This window comes from Pongo abelii, chromosome 20, assembly GCF_028885655.2.
Source record: "Pongo abelii isolate AG06213 chromosome 20, NHGRI_mPonAbe1-v2.0_pri, whole genome shotgun sequence".
NCBI classification, from domain to species: domain Eukaryota; kingdom Metazoa; phylum Chordata; class Mammalia; order Primates; family Hominidae; genus Pongo; species Pongo abelii.
In genome coordinates, this window is record NC_072005.2 from 52,996,532 (window position 1) to 53,018,415 (window position 21,884).

At 43.4% G+C, this 21,884-nt stretch overlaps 1 protein-coding gene across 2 annotated transcripts in view; it reads left to right on the forward strand.

The window, feature by feature from the left end:
- ARHGAP35 (Rho GTPase activating protein 35) overlaps nt 1–21,884 on the forward strand; it is a 144,559-nt gene that overhangs the window by 21,139 nt on the left and 101,536 nt on the right. The gene's annotated exons all lie outside the window — the stretch shown is intronic.

Sequence of the window (21,884 nt, forward strand, 5' to 3'; positions counted from 1 at the left end):
TCTTTTTTTTTTCGAGACAAGGTTTCACTCTGTCACCCAGGGTGGAATGCAGTGACATGATTATGGCTTACTGCAGCCTCAGCCTCCCAGCCTCGAGCAGTCCTTCCACCTAAACCCCCCAGGTTGCTGGGATTGCAGGCATATGCCACCATCCCTGGCTAATTTTTATTTTATTTTTTGTAGAGACAGGATTGGCGTATGTTGACCATGCTGGTCTCGAATTCCTGGCCTCAAGCAGTTGTCCCACCTTAGCCTCCCAAAGCACTAGGTTTACAGGCATGAGCCACTACACCCTGCCAAAACTTTCTCCACATCAGCAATAGGCTGTTTCACTTTATTTTATTTATTTATTTTTACATTTTACTTTAAGTTCTGGGATACATGTGCAGAATGTGCAGATTTGTTATATACGTATACATGTGCCATGATGGTTTGCTGCACCTATCAACCTGTCATCTAGGTTTTAAACCCCACATGCATTAGGTATTTGTCCTAATGCTCTCCCTTTCCTTGCTCCCCACCTCCTGACAGGCCCCTTTGTGTGATGTTCCCCTCCCTGTGTCCATGTGTTCTCGTTGTTCAACTCCCACTTTTGAGTGAGAACATGCAGTGTTTGGTTTTCTGTTCCTGTGTTAGTTTGCTGAGAATGATGGCTTCCAGCTTCATCTATGTCCCTGCAAAGGACATGAACTCACACTTTTTTATGGCTGCAGGCTGTTTCACTTTCTTATCACTCATGTGTTCACTGGAGTAGCACTTTTAATTTCTTTCAAGAACTTTTCCTTTGCTTTAACAACGTGGCTGTTTGGCACAAGAGGCCCAGCTTTCAGCCCCTCTTGGCTTTTGACATGCTTTCTTCACTAGGCTTAATCATTTCTAGCTTTTGATTGAAAGCAAGGGACATGTGACTCCTCCTTTCACTTGAGCACTTAGAGGCCATTGTGGGATTCTTAATTGGCCTAATTTCTTTTTTTTGAAACAGAGTCTCGCTCTGTTGCCCAGGTTGGAGTGCAGTGGCACGATCTGGGCTCACTGCAACCTCCGCCTCCCAGGTTCAAGCAATCCTCCTGCCTTAGCCCCACTAGTAGCTGGGATTACAGGCACGTGCCACCATGCCTGGCTAATTTTTGTTGTTTTTTTTTTTTTTTTTTTAGTAGAGACAGGGTTTCGCCATGTTGGCCAGGCTCGTCTTGAACTCCTGACCTCAGGTGATCCACCTGCCCTCAGCCTCTCAAAGTGCTGGGATTACAGGCGTGAGCCACTGTGCCCGGCCAATTGGCCTAATTTCAACATGGTTGGGTCTCAGAGAACAGGGACAGAGATGAGGAGCAGTTAGAACACATACAACATTTTTACAACTCACCATCTTATATTGGTGCAGTTTATGGTGCCCCAAATCAATTGCAATATTAACAGCAAACATCACTACTCACAGATCACCATAATAGAATAATAATGGAAAAGTTTGAAATATTGCAAGAATTACCAAAATGTGACATCGAGACATAAAGTGAGCATATGCTGTTGGAAAAATGATGCTGATAGACTTGCTCAAGGCAGGGTTGCCAATGACCTTCAATTGAAAAAAGACACGCACACATAGTATCTGAAGCACAGTAAAAGGAATGGCAATAAAACATAGTATGCTGGTCAGGTGCGGTGGCTCACTCCTGTAATCCTAACACTTTGAGAGGCCAAGGTGGGCGGATTGCCTGAGCTCAGGAGTTTGAGACCAGCCTGGGCAATACGGTGAAACCCCATGTCTACTAAAATACAAAAAATTAGCCAGGCATGGTGGCGCATGCCTGTAATCCTACCTACTCGGGAGGCTGAGGCAGGAGAATCTCTTGAATCTGGGAGGCGCAGGTTGCAGTGAGCCGAGATTGCGCCAGTGCACTCCAGCCTGGGTGACAGAGCAAGACTCCATCTCAAAAAAACATAGTATGCCTATTCGAGTTTACTAGTTTTTAGTTTTGTCAAGGAGAGCATTTAAAAAAGAAAAATTATTCCCACCATTATTTCATAAAAAGTAGGATCTAGGCTGGCCATGGTGGCTCACGTCTGTAATCCCAACACTTTTGGAAGCCGAGGCAGGAGGATTGCTTGAGCCCAGGAGTTGGAGGCTGCAGTAAGCAATGATTGTGCCAACTACACTCCAGCCTGGGCAACAAAAACAACAACAACCAAAAGGATCTAACTTCAGAATAAAAGATACCCCTTCTCAAGGAAACTAGCTGCCTTATAGGGACATATGTAGGTATATGCTTATAATTCTCATTTTAAACATAAACTGAGGAAAACTGCCACAGGCCAGCTATTTAACTTTTTGGGGCCTTGGTTTTCTCATCTATAAAATAATGATGATATCCTTTTTTTGTTTTTCCCTTTTGAGATAGGGTGTCTTGTTCAGACTGGAGTGCAGTGGCATGCTCACAGCTCACTGCAGCCTCGACCTCCTGGGCTCAGATGATCCATCTCAGTGTCCCTAATAGCTAGGACTACAGGCATGTGCTACCATGTCTGGCTAACTTTTGTATTTTTTTGTAGAGATGGAGTTTTGCCATGTTGCCCCAGCTGGTCTTGAACTCCTGGGCTTAAGCAATTCCCCCGCCTAGGCCTCCCAAAGTACTAAGATTACAGGTTTAAGGGCTAGAGTGCAGTGGCATGATCATGGCTTGCTACAGGCTCAACTTTCTGGGCTCAAATGATCCTCCTGCCTCAGCTGAGACTACAGGTGCACACCCACCATGCCTGGCTACTTTTTAAAATTTTTAGTAGAGATGAGATCTTGCCATGTTGCCCAGGCTGGTCTCAAACCCCTGGCCTCAAGTGATCCTCCTGCTTGACCTCCCAACATGTTGGGATTATAGGCTTGAGCCACTGTGCCTCGCCCAGGGGTCTGTATCTAAATCCTAAAGTTTACAGAAGTTCTTTCAGCTGTCCCCATGGCTTTGGGCATTATGAATAATCATCCATAGGACATAATTGGAAGGTGTTTCAGCTTAGGATGGATTGGACTTTTCAAAAGCGCCCCTTCTTATAGTCAACACAACATCTCTTTCCCCTGTGAACTCACCCTTAGGGAAATCATTTTACTTTTGGACAAGTGAGACCAGATCCTCAGAGATAGTTTGCGACTCTTGCAATAATAATAGCAAATATTTCCTTAATCTTTTCTATATCCCAGGCACAGTATTATGTACTTAACATGTATTAACTCAAGGAATCCACATAACAACCCAATGAAGTAGGTACTATCCTTGTACCCATTATTCAGAATAGGAAACTAAGGCCATACATGCTAGGTGATGTAAGCGAAGGATTCAGAGGAAGGAGAATAATAAATTACCCCCACTTAGAAAGTACTAGTCTGGGTTTGTGTGCTCTCTCTTCTCCCCACCTCCCTCCTCTCTCTCTGGCCCTACTTGTTTTTATTAATGTGGGGTTAATGCCGGTGATTTCATATACTAACCTTGATCATTGGGAAATGTTTCTCTCACTGGAAGATATTTGGATGGGCATAGTACATTCTTTGGTTTGTCCTCTTGATCTCTAGTTTAGCTTACTTGTTAAAGATTTCCAGAATGATCTAGCAGTTAATTCCATTTCCATTTTTCTCCTCCACCTTTTTAGTGAGGTCCTAATTGGATTTTTTTAATCTTAATTTTTTAAATTTTTACTTTTTTAGAGATGAGTTCTCACTGTGTTGCCCAGACTGGACTCGAATTCCCAGGCTCAAGCAATCCTCCCACCTCAGGCTCCTGAGTAGCTGGGGCTACAGGTGCGTGCCACTGCACCCAGCTGTAAATAGATTTTTATAATGTGATTTTTAAATTTTAGGGTATTAAGCTTATCTTAAAGTACAATCAAAGCCTGTCACCCATTTCATTTCTCTAATGACTCCTTGAAGTATTTTGCTTTTGACTTTGGGGAAGAGCCTTGGAGATTGGGTACTGCATGATGCTGCAGGGAGGCCAGTGGTATACGTTGTCGTCGTCCGTCCTGGAGTGCTTGCCTTAATGCTGCTCATTTCAAATGCCTCCTCTCTGTTTCCAAGGTTGAATTAGCATCAGGTCTTCTTTTACATCAGCCTTGTCTAATATAACTTTCTGTGTTATTCATTATGGTAACCACCAGTCACGTGTTCCTACTTGAAATGTAGCTAGTGGGGCTGAGAAACTAAATTTAAAATTTTTATTATTATTAGTTTAACTTTAAATGGCCAAAGTAGTGCAGATCTAGACTATGCTCCCTAAGGGAGGTTTTTTTTCTTTTCTTTTTTTCCTGCTTCTAATTCAGACATAGGGCTGTGCTCTTTATGTGTTTGTTGAATGCCTTCACTAGCTGAAATACAAGGAAAGTTAAGGTATTCCTTAAAGTCTTCCTCCCAGGGAAAACCATTGCTAATAGTTGCATTTTTTAATTGTAGGATAAATTGCCAGTTTTTATTAGCATTACAGTGATTTCTGCACAGGATTCACCCGTGATTCTAGGGATCGGGTGTTACTCAAGGTTGTTGTAGATTTGGGAGTTTTAGGAGATGGAGGAGGCTTAGAATGCAGGTTATAAATGTAACAGAAAGAAGTATGACTAATACTGGTAAAAGTGTCTTTATAATGATTGTTGCGATATGATTGAATTTCTATCCTAATGCTTAAGAGTCCTTAGTGAAAATGTGGGAAAGAGGATGAATCACTGTTTTCTCCCTTCCCAAATCCCAGATGATTTTGCTAGAATTTTAAGGATAGATTGAGTGTTCAGGTGATTTTGTCTTGACTTCTTGGGTTGGTTGGGATCTTTAAAGAGAGAGAGATTAAAAAGGATTTACTACTAGCAAAACTGAAAAGCAGAAACATGTCTGCTTGAATTTTGAGTTTCTTTTCTCTTTGATAGTGGAAGCAGCATCTTAGGCCAGGTTCATTTTGTAACTGGTGTGGGTGTATGTACGCATGTGTACATCCGTCTCGTGTTTGTTAAATTTTCTTGACTCCCTAATAGTTGTTTGTACTCCACATCATCGGTTTTGGTACCTTCTACTTGTTACCGAAAGGATATATTTACCTTCTCAGTGGGTTGGTGAAGATGGGGGGTGGGGGAGCATACATGGAAACTGATGAAAATCGTAAAACCGTGGTGCTCCGAAGTAAAGAAAGGAATTTTTAAAAGCCTTTGAATTAAGTGGAATGTGGGATCTTGGATTGGATCCTGGTACAGAAAAGGCAATAAATAGAAAAACTGGTAAAATCTGAAAGTCTGTAGTTTAGTTTTTTGTGCTAATTTCTTAGTTTTGACAAATACACCATGGTTATGTGAACATTAGGGGAAGCTGGGTGAAGGGTATGTGAGGACTCTGTAACATCTGCAGCTTTTTTGTATATCTAAAATTATTCCAGAGTAAGAAATTAAAATAGAAGCTGTGACTAGCAGGAGCTTCCGAGGGCTGTGACTTCACCAAGGGAGTGTGTTCATAAGTAGGGCTTCTCTCTAAGGGCCTCTAGAAGTTCTGCCTATCTGCCCACTTCCCTCCTTCAACTCAGTGCTCTAACCATGTGGAATGACTAACTGTCCCCAAAATCCATGCTTCTGGGCCGTTTCATACACTTCTCATCGGGGTATTCTCCTGCTACACCCTCCTCGACCGAACCAAAAACAAAATACATAAAGATCACCTAAAAAACAAAAAATGCAGCTTGACTAATTCCTTTTCATTCTTTAGGTCTCTGGCTTAGATTTTATTTTTTTCAGGAAGCCTTCCCTGACCCACAGAAGTCAGCCTCTTGTCTGAGTTTGCCTGCTGAGTGGAACCCCCATTGTGGTGGTACTTAGTAGTTTGCCTTTTTTTTTTTTTTTTTTTTTTCTGAGACGGAGTCTTGCTCTGTCGCCCAGGCTGGAGTGCAGTGGCACGATCTTGGCTTACTGCAAGCTCCGCCTCCTGGGTTCATGCCATTCTCCTGCCTCAGCCTCCTGAGTAGCTGGGACTACAGGCGCCCACCACCACGCCTGGCTAATTTTTTTGTATTTTTAGTGGAGACAGGGTTTCACCGTGTTAGCCAGGATGGTCTCGATCTCCTGACCTTGTGATCCGCCCACCTCGGCCTCCCAAAGTGCTGGGATTACAGGTGTGTAAGCCACCGTGCCCGGCCTCAATCAATAATATATATATGTGTATAAAAAATACTGATTTTATACACACACACACACACACACACACACACCACAACAAGAAGGAAGGCTCCTGCTCACACCTTCTTAGGCTCCACTGGCAGCAGCTTCCCTCATGCCCTTGGGTAATGGTGACTGTGGTTTGCTCTGTACCAGCACATATGCTGTAGATGGCCAAATCCCTGCCAGAGAGACAAACTCAGCAACATAAAGTTGAGAAAGCACATTTTGTAAGGGTTATTCTTATATTTCAAGGTCCCAGGGGTCCAATTTAGGAAAATGTTTTGTGTTTTAAAATCTGCTAAGTTATGTAGCATTATCTTTTCCTGTACTATGTGAATTTACAGCTCATTTTACCATAAAAGATAATGTGTAGGTTGTTTAAAACCTGTTCTTTGGCCGGGTGTGGTGGCTCATGCCTGTAATCCCAGCACTTTGGGAGGCTGAGGCGGGCAGATCACTAGGCCAGGAGATCGAGACCATCCTGTCTAACATGCTGAAACTCTGTGTCTACTAAAAATACAAAAAAAAAAAAAAAAAAAATTAGCCAGGGGTGGTGGCACGTGCCTATAGTACCAGCTACTCAGGAGGCTGAGGCAGGAGAATCACTGGGGTGGAGGTTGCAGTGAGCCAAGATTGCGCCACTGCACTCCAGCCTGGGCAGCAGAGCGAGACTCCATCTCAAAACAAAACAAAACAAAACAAAAAACCCTGTTCTTAGACTGGGCGTGGTGGCTCATGCCTGTAACCCCTGCACTTTGGGAGGCCGAGGCGGGTGGATCACCCGAGGTCAGGAGTTCAAGACCAACATGGTCAACCTGGCCAACATGATGAAACCCCCGTGTCTACTAAAAATACAAAAATACAAAAAATACAAAAATACAAAAAAATACAAAAAAACTACTAAAAATACGAAAAATTAGCCAGGCATGGCCAGGAGCGGTGGCTCACACCTGTAATCCCAGCACTTTGGGAGGCCGAGGTGGGCAGTTCATGAGGTCAGTAGATCAAGACCATCCTGGCCGACATGGTGAAACCCCGTCTCTACTAAAAATACAAAAGTTGGCGTGGTGGCGTGTGCCTGTAGTCCCATCTACTCGGGAGGCTGAGGCAGGAGAATTGCTAGAACCTGGGAGGCGGAGGTTGCAGTGAGCCAAGATTGCGCCACTGTACTCCAGCCTGGAGACAGAACGAGACTCTATCTCAAAAAAAAAAAAAAAAAATTAGCCAGGCGTGGTGGCAGACGCCTGTAATCCCAGCTACTCAGGAGGCTGAGGCAGGAGAATCGCTTGAACCTGGGAGGTGGAGGTTGCAGTGAGCTAAGATTGTACCACTGCACTCCAGCCTGGGCGACGAGTGAAACTCCATCTCAAAAAAGCAAAAACAAAAACAAAAAACCGTTCTTTAGTAAACCTATCAACAGCGATTAATTATATAAAATGTGCACCTCCCTAGGTGGAATACATAGCACTATCAGACATGGCTCCTGCTTTTGAATTTCTTACTTTCTAGTAGGGGAAAATAGAATATCCTCACCCGCAGTGTGTTACTGTGGCTTAACCACATGAATCAGGAAACGAGGAGTAGAGGCCATTGTGGTGGGTGGTGAAACATTACAAGTACTAAAGCCATTGCTTCAGCTTCCTTTAACAGTGTGACTGCTGAAAAACTAAATGGTTAGTGTTTTGGGTTGCCTCTAGTGAGACATGGCTAGACGTGCAGATTCTAAGCAAAGGTTATAGGAACTTGAGGTTCTGTAGACCCTTAAGGGGTTGGGTCAGGGGTGTCTATGTTGCTTTCAGAATGAGTATATGCTGAATTTTTGGTTCTGTTTATTTTCTGCAGAGAGAGAATTTGTAGATTTCATCAAATTCTCAAAGGAATCCATGACCCAAAAAAGACTAGAACCACTGGCTTAGAGTAACACTGAGCCCCATGGCCTCATTTTGTCTCTGTTTTACTTTACTGTTCTAGATTGAGACCTGCCTTTTATTTTTCCCTGATAGTTATTTGGAGGGGTCCTTGATGCGAAGAACTCTATTGTTGAACATCTAAGGAGGAGTGTGTAAGCTTTCTTTTTTGGAAGCTTGGTATTATGGCTCTTAAATCTTCATCTTTTCTGTCATTGTTCAGTAAAAATGTCTTTCTATTTGAAATAATGATTCCTGTATTTCTAGGTGCAAGTATTCATTCATTTGTCATATATTTATATGCTGAGGCCCATGCTGGGCAGTGGTCAGAGAGCGATGAAATTACCGGATCCTGGCCCTTAGAGGCTTTTAGTGATACACATGTAAGTGCTCAGAAATGGTAGCTGTTAGTCTCCTGGGAACAGCTATTATATAGTGTCATGGCCAAAGTCATAGAGGATATACAGGGTGGAACAGGAACACAGGAGAGGTTATCTAGACTATGTTTCATTGAAATTTCACTGTTGATTCACCTCATTACCTCATTGATGGGTTGCAAACGTTTGCATGAGAGGGTATAACAGATTAGGTGTTGGGGGCCTTTGCCAAACTGGAGAGGTACGGTTGGAAACACGACAGTGACTGAGGCTGTAGCTGTGACACATGTATTCAAATGGAACTCACTTAAAAACTATTGACTATTTCTCTACTTTTCTGTCGACAACAGTATATGGTTCTCTTTGCCCTTAGTCACTCAGGAGGTATTTATTGGATGCCCAGAGGGTGTGTAAAACTGGACTGGACCCTTGGACTGGACTGTTTACTTACTAGAAGAGCAGATGGAAATGATTGGGTTGTGGCTCTTTGGCAATATTCTTTGCTGTCTCCCAGTAGTAAGTATGGTAATAAGGTTCCCTCTGGTGGGAGGTAGGATAGTTGGGCTTTGGAAATCAAAATACCAGAGTTCCAAACCCAGCTCTGCCACTTTCCATCTGGGTAGCCTTGGCCAGGTCAGTTGATACCTCTGAGCCTTGGTTTTCTGATGCACAAAATGGGGATATAACTATTACCCACCCTCCAGGACTTCTGCCACATAGTAGAGCCCAATAAATGGAAGCTGTATTGTTACTAGCAGGTGAGGATTATAAACCATGGGGGAATTCCCTCACTTTATTTATTCATTAAGGATAATTATTATGTTGTGCAGAAGGAGTATTCTACTTATGTGAATGGGGGAGTTGGGAATTCCTAGTTAGAAACAGTGGCTCAATCTCTCATTTTTGGCCACTTTTCTTAGGCTTTTTGCTAGGGCAAGGTTTTTTGTTTTTTTTTTTTAGATGGAGTCTCGCTCTGTCACCAGGCTGGAGTGCAGTGGTGCAATCTCGGCTCCTGCAACCTCCGCCTCTCGGGTTCAAGCGATTCTCCTTCCTCAGCCTCCCAATTAGCTGGGACTACAGGCTAGCACCACCACGCCCAGCTAATTTTTGTATTTTCAGTAGAGACGGAGTTTCACCATGTTGGCCAGGATGGTCTCAATCTCTTGACATCGTGATCTGCCCGCCTGAGCCTCCCAAAGTGCTGGGATTACAGGCATGAGCCACCGTGCCCGGCCAGGGCAAAGGTTCTTAATCCAGGGTTCCTGAATTTTTTGTGTAAGTCCATTCTATTTTCTGGGAGAAAGTGTTCAAGTTTTTATCAGATTGTCAAAGGGATTCTTAACTGCCAAAAGATTAAGAATTGGTTAATTGGCCAGGCGCGGTGGCTCACGCCTTAATCCCACCACTTTGGGAAGCCGAGGCAGGCAGATTGCTTGAGTTTGGGAGTTCGAGACCAGCCTGGGCAATGTGATGAAATCCTGTCTTTACCCAAAATACAAAAATTAGCCAGGTGTTGGCCGGGCACAGTGACTCACACCTGTAATCCCAGCACTTTGGAAGGCTGAGGCAGGCAGATCACTGAGGTCAGGAGTTCGAGACCAGCCTGGCCAACATAGTGAAACCCTGTCTCTACAAAAAAAAAAAAAAGAAATAAAAAAATTATCCAGGCCTGGTGGCACGCCTGTTGTAATCCAAGCTACTTGGGAGACTGAGGTAGGAGAATCACTTGAACCCAGGAGCCAAAGGTTGCAGTGAGCCAAGATCGCATCACTGCACCTAGCCTGGGCGACAGAGCGAGACTTTGTCTCAAAAAAAAAAAAAAAAAGCCACGTGTGCTAGCACACACCTGGAGTCCTAGCTACTTGGGAGGTTGAGGTGGGAGGATCGCTGGAGGGAAGTCTAGGCTGTAGTGAGCCGTGATCACGCCACTGTACTCCAGCCTGGGTAACAGTGAAACCCTGTCTCAAAAAAAAAAAAAAAAAAAAAAATTGGTTAATGGACCTGTTGGGTGGGTATGGAGCCACAGTTGATACCTTTAATTCTGAAATTGTCCATTATAATAAGATAGTACTGAGAGCACTTTTCTAAACTATAAAGTATGTAATGAAGATACGGAGAGAATATTCAGAAGTTTTTGTTGGCTGCTTTTTTTGTTGTTGTTGCCAGGAGTAGGTGGGACAAGTATAAAGGAAAGTGGTATCAGGAGGAAGTAAGAAGTAAGAAACCACCTAAATAATTGTTAGCTACGTGTCCTTATAGTTCTTTCCATTGGTTGATTCCGAGCTGGGGCGTCTCTGCACTGTACCTTGCAATCAGGCTGGACCACTTGCTTTTTCCTGAACACTGTGTTCAGGCTTTGTATGTTCATGAGGTCCCTCTGCCTAGAGTGTCTCTTCTCCCAACATTTGTAAGTCCAGTTCTTCGTGCATCAGAGCTTCCTGGTGTTGCCTTTTAGAGTTCTCATCGGCTTATAACTCCCTGGAGAGCACTGACTCTCATCTTCCGATCCTTCACCGTCATGGTCCTTTGCACATGGTAGGTGCTAAATAAAGGGTTGTGGAACTAAGTGAAGAGTGATACATATGAAGGAAACAAATACCTGTGTAAGGGAGAAGGATATAAGTTAAAATTTTCACCAGTGAATTCTGCGGGGGAGCTTGGGAAACCCTTAGAGTTTCACTGACAACCTGAGTAGGGGGAAGAGCCTGCCCTGAGTTAGGAAGCAGGAGTGTGGGGAACAGGTAGCCAGCCATAAGGTCTTGGCCAGGTCATATCACTTCTGGACTGGAGTTAACACCTTCAAAAACTGTTCGGGTTGGACTTTTTGAACATATAATAGAGGTGATGTTGATGAGCATCTACCGTATACCAGGTGCTACTCTAGGTCCTGGGAATATAGTAGGTTGCCACCAGACAAGACCCCTTCTTTTCTAATGGGAAGCATTGGGTGGGAAGTTAGTCCTTTCTAGCCTTAAAATGCTGTGATTCTGTCATCTGAAGAATGGGCACCAACTTCTGCTTGGGATTGTTTTGAGGATCAAATGAGAAAGCACTTTAAAGATTATAAAACACACTTACCTTGTTTATTATGAATACTTCTCTCCCCCCCTTGGTTTTGCCCCCCTTGGTTTTGACTTAGGTTTTTTAAAAGTTTAAAATTGAATTGTACCAATAGGAGTATGAACTAATGATCCCAGGGTTTAGGTAGATCTGGGGACTTAAATCTTTCAATAAGTGATCCCTTAGCTAGATTGGGATGTAGGTTTGTAATATCATCTTCACCAGTGAAAAATGTATTGGGGGGGAAGTCCATTTATTTATGTGTATTTTGTTTCTGCCTTAACATAAGTTTGTTTGTTCGTTCTTTGTTTCTTTTTTTTTTTTTTTTTTTAAGATTTCATACTGTCTCTGCCATTATTCTTAAATACAACTTCATATTGGTGAAGGCTGCTTGTCAGGGAAAAACCAAACTTCTCTACTGATTTGGGATTTTTTTTTTACCATAAATTCAGGGTGCAGTTGTTCTTGAAGTGGTTCCATTTTGTGATTAGGCTGAGTATTTTTAAGCACAACTCTCTCCCTTGTCCTTAGAATTATCTCCAGTATCCTCAAAACAAAGAGCAAATGATGCAATTAGGATGCAATCCTTTGCCTGTGGATTTCAAGGAAAATTATTTTCCACACTACTTGGAAGCTCATGGACAAAGTCAAGCTTTCTTTAGATCTGGTGAACTTAGAAAAAATAACTTGGTAAAGTGAGATTCTTACCTTGAGGTTAGTTTTTGAGAGTGGATCAATGATGTGAAATTTCTAAGATATTCTTGATTTATAAATATCACTTTATGACTCATTCCTTGGAGCAGTTTTTATTTTTTCCTTTGAAAAACTTTAGATGTAATTGACTTTGGTTTACACTCTATCCTGTTTTTTTTTTTTTTGGAGACGGAGTCTTTCTGTCACCCAGGCTGGAGTGCAGTGGCACGATCTCTGCTCACTGTAACCTCTGCCTCCTGGGTTCAAGCGATTCTCCTGCCTCAGCCTCTCAAGTAGCTGGGACTACAGGTATGCGCCACCACACCCAGCTAATTTTTGTATTTTGAGTGGAGATGGGGTTTCACCATGTTGACCAGGCTGGTCTAGAATTCCTGACCTCAGGTGATCCGCCCGCCTCAGCCTCCCAAAATGCTGGGATTACAGGTGCAAGCCACGACGCCCGGCCATACTTTTAGTGAAAGGAAAGCCATGTATCTTTTTCTGCTGTCTCCTATGTCATGTCTTACTCTGCCCTTTTGTAATGGTCCTTGAGATTGAGATAATAGAGATAGATTTTCTAGATTTTTACTACAGGCATTTTAATTCCTTTAAATTTGAGACTGATTTTCTTCCCATAGTATTTAACTTACCATCATCCTTATAGGAGGGCCAGACCCTTAGGATTTATGTGAATACTGCTAGTTGGTAGGAAAGGTACTTTTCCTGAAGCCTTGAAAGGGTATTTCCAGAATAGTGAACTTCATATTTTTTTGGTAACTTTTTTTTAAAGGTATACTTTCTGTGTAAATAGAAATGAATTTTTGCAATTAGATGAGGGGGAAAAAAGCTGAAATTCAAGGGCAAAATCTTTTTTTTTTTTTTTTTTGAGATGGAGTCTCACTCTGTCACCCAGGCTGGAGTCCAGTGGCGCGATCTCGGCTCACTGCAAGCTCCGCCTCCCAGGTTCACGCCATTCTCCTGCCTCAGCCTCCCAAGTGGCTGGGACTACAGGCGCCCGCCACCACGCCCGGCTAATTCTTTTGTATTGTTAGTAGAGGCGGGGTTTCACCATGTTAGCCAGGATAGTCTCGATCTCCTGACCTCATGATCCACCCAGCTCGGCCTCCCAAAGTGTTGGGATTACAGGCGTGAGCCACCGAGCCCAGCTGGGCAAAATCTTATAGCATCTTATCCCTTCTATGGTTTGGGAAATTAAGAAAAGTGCACGTTGGTGTTTTCTCACAATTTAATGCTCAGACAGGAAAATGATATCCTTAATTGCAGGTTACTGAAGTTGAAAGGCGACCATTTCCCATCAATTAGAAATGGTCTTTATGGTTAACTCTGGCAGAAATTCTGTTCTTCTATGAGGCTTGGGTGATATCAGTAGTCCCATTGAGGAGACAGCATATTGAATCCTCTGACTTTGGGCAAATAATTTAGTCTCCAGGTCCCAATGCCCTTGTCTGTGGAATGAAGATAATACTTACCCTTCCCGGGTGGTTTTAAAAATCTGTGAGGAAGGCCAGCTGCGGTGGCTCACGCCTGTAATCCCAGCATTTTGGGAGGCTGAGGCAGGCAGATCTCCTGAGGTCAAGAGTTTGAGACCAGCCTGGCCAACATGGTGAAACCCCATGTCTACTAAAAATACGGAATTGACCGGGTGTAGTGGCACATGCCTGTAGTCCCAGCTACTCGGGAGGCTGAGGCAGGAGAATCGCTTAAACCCAGGAAGCAGAGGTTGCAGTGAGCCAAGATCGTGCCACTGCACTCCATCCTCAGTGACAAGAATGAAACTCCGTCTCAGAAAAAAAGCTATAAGGAAGCCCAGCACAGTAGCTCACACCTGTAATCCCAAGCACTTTGGGAGGCCTAGGTGGGAGGATCACTTGAGCCCAGGAGTTCAGACCAGCCTAGGCAACATGGTGAAACCCTGTTTCTACAAAAAATTAGCTAGGCATGATGGTGTGCACCTGTAGTCCCAGCTGAGGTGTATCACCTGAGCCTGGGAGGTCAAGGCTGCAGTGAGTGGTGATTGCACCACTGCACCTGCACTCCAACCTGGGCAACAGCAAGTCCCTGTCTCAAATAAAAGCTGAGAAGGCAAGTTTTATAGTACTTTGAGCAGCATAAGGTACATATAAAAATATTGTGGGAAATATATTATGAAGTTTTGCATCTAGGTACATAAGAGATTGTTTCCCTCACAGTGGAGAGCTTTGGTAAAAGAGCAAGTGGATTAGAGCAGTTGTAGCTTCTGTTTTCTCCAGAAAGCTCACGCTGTGCAGCAGCTGTTTTTGTCCATTCTGGCTTTGCAGCAGTGCAGTATTGGGGTTAAGCCACGTGTGTGGGCCTCAGAGGCAGGCGGCTGGGGCCATACTAAGCTGGGTGATCTTGAACAAGTCTCTTGACCTCTGCGAGCCTGTTTTCTCGTCTGTAAAATGGGGATTATAATAGTAGCTGCTCTGTTGGGTTACTGTGAGAAATGCTTAATATGGATTGTAGGGCATGATTTCCTATGGTAAGGTTTTTAGAAGTAATAATGGACCAGCTAAAAATGTTCAAGCATTTATCTGCTGGGCATGTTGTCTTTTTTTTCTTTCTTTCTTTTGAGACAGCTTCTTGTTCTGTCACGCAGTCTGGAGTGCATTGGCGTGATCTTAGCTCACTGCAACCTCTGCCTCCCAGGCTCAAGGGATCCTCCCACCTCAGCCTCCCAAGTAGCTGGGACTACAGGCGCACGCCACCACACCTGGCTAATTTTTTTTTTTTTTTTTTTTTGGTAGAGATAGGGTTTTGCCATGTTGCCAGACTGGTCCTGAACTCCTAAACTCAAACAATCCACCCGCCTCAGACTCCCAAAGTGCTCAGGTTACAGGCGTGAGCCATCGCGCCCAGCCTTCAGCATGTTGTCAAAGGAAGTATGAAAATGACAACAGCTGATGGCCCATTTTCGTCAGTCATCCTGGAAATCAGCAAGAGTCAAGCTGCTTTGTGCACTTATTGGGGTGCACTTATTTTCTCCAAGGTGTCAATTTCATGAGGCATTTTTTGTTAATGGAAAGCTGGGTTAGCAAATGCAGTGATGAAGGGCCCTAAGTATAGTTTTAGTAGTTGTTAACCCTTGAAGGTAGTGGGTTTATTTTGTCTTCTTCTTTTTTTTTTTTTTACGACCTCCAACACTTTATATTTATCTTGGCTTAATATAATACCTGAAAATGAATTTTAGTTAAGACTTAGAGATTTGTCTAAACAATCTCCAAGCAGGTTGAAAACTCAGACTTTCAAGAGCCAGGGGATTTGAGTGTGTTCTGGATTAACTTGGTTCTTCATCTTTCCAAGAAAGGTAAACTGTGTTCAGGCAGTTTTTGTAATGGGATTTTCAGGCTAGATCTTTAACCAAAAAAAAAAAAAAAAAAAAAAAAGAGGTCCTACAGAAACTTAGAAACAGCCTTTACAGGGTCCAGGGGAGCTTTGACAAGGAAGAGGCAAAAATCTCTGCCCCATGTGCCAGTTGAACTTCTTCCACCTTCCCTCACCAGTGGCTACATTTCAGGGCTGAAAGGGCTTTGGAATCCTTTGCTGAGTGCTTTGGATGAGATTTGTTTTCAAGTTGCTTTTTAGAATTAGAGTGACCATTTACATGGCATTCATTCCCAATCTGTGCATTCCAAAGCCTTATACCAGTCACCAGGCAGTTACGTTACCTAAGAAGTGCCTACTTTTGGAGGCCGAGGTAGGTGGATCCCCTGAGGTCAGGAGTTCGGCCAATATGGTGAAACCCTGTCTCTACTAAAAATACAAAAATTCGCCGGGCGTGGTGGCGCATGCCTGTAATCCCAGCTACTTGGGAGGCTGAGCCAGGAGAATCACTTGAACCTGGGAGGCAGAGGTTGCAGTGAGCCGAGATCGCACCACTGCACTCCAGCCTGGCTACAATGCGAGACTCTGTCTCAAAAAAAAAAAACAAAAAGAAGTGCCCTCTGTGTGTAAGGTTCTGAGGAAACATAAAGAAAGGATTCTCCCAATTCCACAAAAACTCGATTTAGTCAAAAAGATATACTTATTGACTTTCTTTAAAAATTAAAAAGAAAAACAACTAAATACACAGCCAACTAACATCTTCATTTTTAGAACTCAAAAATTAATTGGAATATACCTAGGGAGAAATGTTCTGGGATTTCATTTTCTGGGATATTTTTTAAAATTGCTAGTCCTCATTCCTTTGTCATTTTATATTTCATTTTCCATCTTAGTTAATATTGCTGTTTTTATTTCCTCATTCTCTGTTATTGTATCAGTTATTGTCCAATCAGGAAAGCAGAAACCACTCTAGATAGTTCCAGCAGGAAGGGATTTAAATGCAAGGGATTTATTACAAAGGTGTTGGAAAGACTTGGGAGGAGCCAAATGGAGAAGAGGGTTGTTATCCAGAGATGAGAAAGCTGCCTGTGGGCTAGAACCCAGGAGCCTACATGCACAGATGAGCTGCTGCTGCTGCTGCTGTTGGAGCTGTATTGCTGCAGTTCACCAGGAACCCAGAAGCCAGCACTGCGCTGATGTGCTGGAACCTGCGGTGTGTGTAGTTGCCTGCATTCTTCCATAGTTGTTCGCTGCTCCTGCTGCTGCTGCTCCCCAAGACAGAGCAGTAACAGGAAAAAAAGTGGTGTTATCCTTCCACTTGCCAACCAATCTCCAGCCTTTGAAAACCTAACTGTGGAAGCCAGCTGGCAAAGGAGTCTGGGAAATGTAGTGTGCAGGCTTTCAGTTCTGCTGATACAGAGGAGAATGTAAAAGGGCACGTGTGACCAAATGAATGCTCTAATTGCTTGGGTGATGCATTTCTCATAACAGAGATGGGCAGAGAAGGCATTATTTTACACTGATAACATTCAGAGAGGTGGAGAAGAGGCACAGTGGCATTCCAGATAAGGGGATAGACAGAGTGGTGGTGTGGAGGCAGGAATGCTCACGGCATGTTCAGAGAACAGCTTGGCTGGACCATAGAGTTCTTTTTGAAGGATAGCTAGAAATGAAGGTAGAAAAGAAGGTTGGATTCAAATTGGACTGGGATTGTGGTAGTAAAAGCTGTCTTACGATTAACCCATGTTGGGTGTGGTAGCTCACGCCTGGAATCCCAACATTTTGGGAGGCTGAGGCTGGCAATCATTTGAGCCCAGGAGTTCCAGACCAGCCTGGCCAACATGGTGAAACCTTGTGTCTACAAAAAAAATACAAAAATTAGCCGGCCATGGTAGCACACCCACACATCTAGTCACAGCTACTCAGGTAACTGCAGTGGGAGGATCGCTTGAGCCTGGGAGGTTGAGGCTGTGGTGAGCCATAATCGCGCCACTACACTCCAGCCTGGGTGACAGAGTGAGACCCCATCCAAAAAAAAAACGAAGACGATTAACCCACAGCACTTTACACAGTGATTTGAGCTGGGACAGACCAATGAGGAAACTCTTATGATAACTCAAGCTTTAAGGGCTTGAGGACTATGGTAAAAACCTGTACATTCAAGACAAAGTTGTCTCGAATGAATTGTTTCTGTCTTAAGAACTGAGGCTATGGTAGTGGAGTTGGAGATAAACAGTTCATTCAAAACAAGCTTTTAACTGATGTACCTGTCAGTGGCTTGGGGCAAGTAATTGGAATAAATAATGAATTCTGATTTTCTGTTGATTTTTCTATATAAATTGAATTTGTTGATTACCTTATGCCCTTGAAAAGGTCTTAGTTCTCTACTTTTTATGCTTTTACCTCTCTGGGATAATGCCTTGATAAGTTAGACTCATCATGGTATTGTTAGGATCTTCCTTGAAGTGGCATTAAATTCACTTTGATCATAAACTTTATTCATAAATTTGTTTTTTGGTTTTTTTTGTTGGTTTGTTTTTTTTTTTTTTTTTTTTTTGAGATGGAATCTCACTCTGTCACCCAGGTTGGAGTGCAGTGGTGCAATCTCGGCTCACTGCAGCCTCCTCCTCCCAGGTTTAAGTGATTCTCTGCCTTAGCCTCCCAAGTAGCTGGAATTACAGGCATGTGCCACCACACCTGGGTAATTTTTGTATTTTTAGTAGAGACGGAGTTTTGCCCTGTTGGCCAGGCTGGTCTCGAACTCCTGGCCTCAAGTGATCTGCCCACCTTGGCCTCCCAAAGTGTTGGGATTACAGGCGTGAGCCACCACACCCGGCCTTTATTAGCCAATTTGAAACCTGTGCAACAAGTTCTGCAGGGCCTTGATAACTTGAGGTAACACTTAAATTACTTGCAGACAGGTTTTTGGTTTTTTCTTTGGACACTAATTCATTAATTCCATTTAGCAGGTATTTATTGAGCCAGCAGTGTGTGTGGTGCTGAGGTCACATGAGGAGCAGAACAGATAAGACATTAAGTCTCCATCTTTTTGGAGTTAACAATTTAATGAGAAATAGAAATTAAAGCAAAAAAAAAAAAAAAAAACATTCTTCGGCCTTAGGGCCCTTGCAGTTGCTGTTCAGCTGCCTGGAACGCTGTCCCCCAGATGCCCAGATTCTTAACTCCCTTGCCTCCCTCATGGCTGCTCCCATGCCTCCTGCTCAGTGGGACCTGCTCTGGCCATCCCTTTCAGCTCTGTGCATACTCCTCTACCATGTGCCGGGGCTTTCTCCATTCTATTTCTCTCCTAACCTAAGTTTGCTTTGTCATTGTCTGTTTTCCTCTGCTAGAATGTAAGTTCCATGAGGCAGGCATCTTTGTCTCTTTTGTTCATTGCTGTATCCCCATGCTTAGTACAGTGCCTGGCACAGTAGTAGGTGCTTGCTCAGTAATTTTTGTTGAATGATTGAATGGGCGAATGAGAATAAATAAATGAGGGCATCCAGGGAACCCAAGGAAGGCTACAGTGGCTAGTGAGAAAAAGGCAGAATGGTGGAGATGAGATCACATAGGAAATAAGAATTTGAGGGTTTAATATAAGAGCAGGCCAGGCGTGGCGGCTCACCCCTGTAATCCCAGCACTTTGGGAGGCTGAGGCAGGTAGATCACTTGAGGTCAGGAGTTCGAGACCAGCCTGGCCAACATGGTGACACCCCATCTCCACTAAAAATACAAAAATTAGCTGGGCATGGTGACGCGCGCCTGTAGTTCCAGCTACTTGGGAGGCTGGAGCAGGAGAATCACTTGAACCCGGGAGGCAGAGGTTGCAGTGAGCCGAGATCGCGCCACTGCACTCCAGCTTGGGTGACAGAGCTTAGACTCTTGTCTCACACAAAAAAATGATCAAATCTGTTCTTTAAAAGATAACTTGCTGCTCTAGGAGAGCAAGAGTATACATGTGAAGAAACACGTAAGGCTGTGGGGATCCAGGCGATCTAGATTCCCTGGCAGCAGATACGTTGGCTTTCCCAGCTGTTGAATTTGAGTGCCCATTCCAAGGGTAGGCATTGGTTGTTATCATTCTGATTATAATTGCATGCACTTAGGTTATCATTAGCCCCTAGAGACTTACCTGTCTCCTTGAAGAACATCATTGTCCAGTGATCCTGCTGACAGATGAGAGCTGTCAAGATAGCTTGGCTGTGAGATGCCATTTAACCAGTTTTTATCTGTGTATGCTTTCCCTCCCCCTGCAAGATTTAATGACCTAGCCAGGAGAGAGTCTAGGCTTCCTAGCTCCTCTCAAAGTGTTCTACCACTAAAATGTTAATATTACCTTTCTCAGAATTCTTCTGAATCACTTGTTGGCACTGTAAGTGGCTTTTTAAACTTTGATTTTGCCATTTTTGAGTCTTTGTACTAGGATTTTTTGCTGGAGGAATTTGAGCTGATTTGATTACTTAAAGAAGGGCTTTTCACTTACCTTTGCTTTTTAAAGTTGAGTAGCCTGTGATAGGTGGGAATGTTTCTGCCACCTGACATGCTAGTTGGCAAAGTAGTAGAGGCAGCCTTTAATAAAAGTCATTCTGGAAGAATATTAGTTGGGTACTTAGCATTCTTGGCATTCTTATGGAATGATACAGGTTTATGGCCTTTTTATTAACTTCTTAAAATCAAATGATCTTTAATTAGAAGCAATCATATATAAAACTTTGTGACTCCAGACAACACTGGCCTTACTGTATTCTACTGTGGAGTGGGGTTTGTGCCTGTAGGAATGCAGGTTTGGGTTAGGGGAGCGGAGAAAGGGGTGTGAGAAGGCCGTATTGAACACACCGTAGCCCGGTCTGTGCCATCTGCTCCCGGCTGCCTTACCGGTATGGAATGTGGACATACAGCTTTTGAGCCCAGCTGTACCTCGCTTGGCTTTTAGCTCTCATGATTCAACTGGCTGAGCTTAGCTTTCTGTTACAGTCAGTAAGGAAAATGGAGTTCAGCAGCCTGTTTTTTGAACTCAGGTAGTCATGAGGCTTGACAAGCCATGACACATATATTTTAATTGCCACGGCCCCCTCTAATGTTTTAAATAAGACAGTAGAGGAATATTTACATTCAAGGAACAACAAGTTATCACAAAACTCCCCCCAACAACACAGCAAGAAAAATGCCACCTTATTCTATTGTATATGATTCTTCACTGGGCAAAAAGGGCTCTTTATCTGAATGCAATCCATGATGTCCTCAGTGAAGAAGACTAAAGGGTTGGTGTGTATGATATCGCATTTTGGTATGAACAGATTATATATGTTTCTGTGCCCACACCTGTACCCTTGAGGAGCAGTAATAGCCAGAAGGGATCATGGTGTTAGAGATGGCAAAGCTAAGGCTCTGACAGGCTCTCTTAAGTTAAGGCCTTGACAGTGGGTTTTCTGAGCAGGAAGCAGAAATTACAGATGGATTCAGGGGCCGGGGAGTGGTCTGCGGCATTGGGGAGATACATGCAATAGTGAAGGAACTGGGTTGAGACACCTACTCATCCCCAAACCCTCTCTTCATTCTGCACACAATAATCATATTAGCTATGGTACAAGTTTCCCATAAGATTTTAACATAGTAAATGCCGTGGGAGTCAGAGTCGATCTGCTGACAAGGTTTTTATAATGGTGATGTACGTTGTTGTGCGTTGATTTTAAGATGATTTGAAAGAAAGTAGCTGCTCTGTGCTCTTCCCAGGGCCATTCAGAGCCAGGAGTGGGAGGTGAGGCCGTGGAGGGAACCACTCAGTGGGCTTATCTTGGGCATTCTGTGCATATGTAACTGAGAAAGGTATGTTGTCACCTGATGTATGCTTTTGATAATTTGGACCAAGAGGCATGGTATTCTGAATAGCAGCCAAATATATGAGGTCAAGGTGACTTCCTCTAGCAATTAGGACAGCTGTCATGGAAGAGTAGGCCAGACCTGTTTTCCTTCTTAAGTCCGAGGGCTAAACCAGTGATAAGAGATGACTCGTTGATCTTCCTGATATTACTGGCCAAGCACTTTCTAAGGAATGACGATTGATAAGGAAGAACAAACTACTATTTTGGTCTCTTATCTAAAGGAAAATCATGAAGCTAGCACTTTATAGAAAATGCACTTATTCGGTTCCTTGTATGATCACAAATGTTTTCTTAGTTATTTTTGGGCTCCCCAACAGGATATGTTACTTATAGTTTGAAATTCGCCTTTTTTTTCTCTGAAATGTATCTTGAAGTGTTGAGTGGTGGCTAGGTGCCATATAGAACATACAAGCAGAATTTTATAGAAGTATACATTT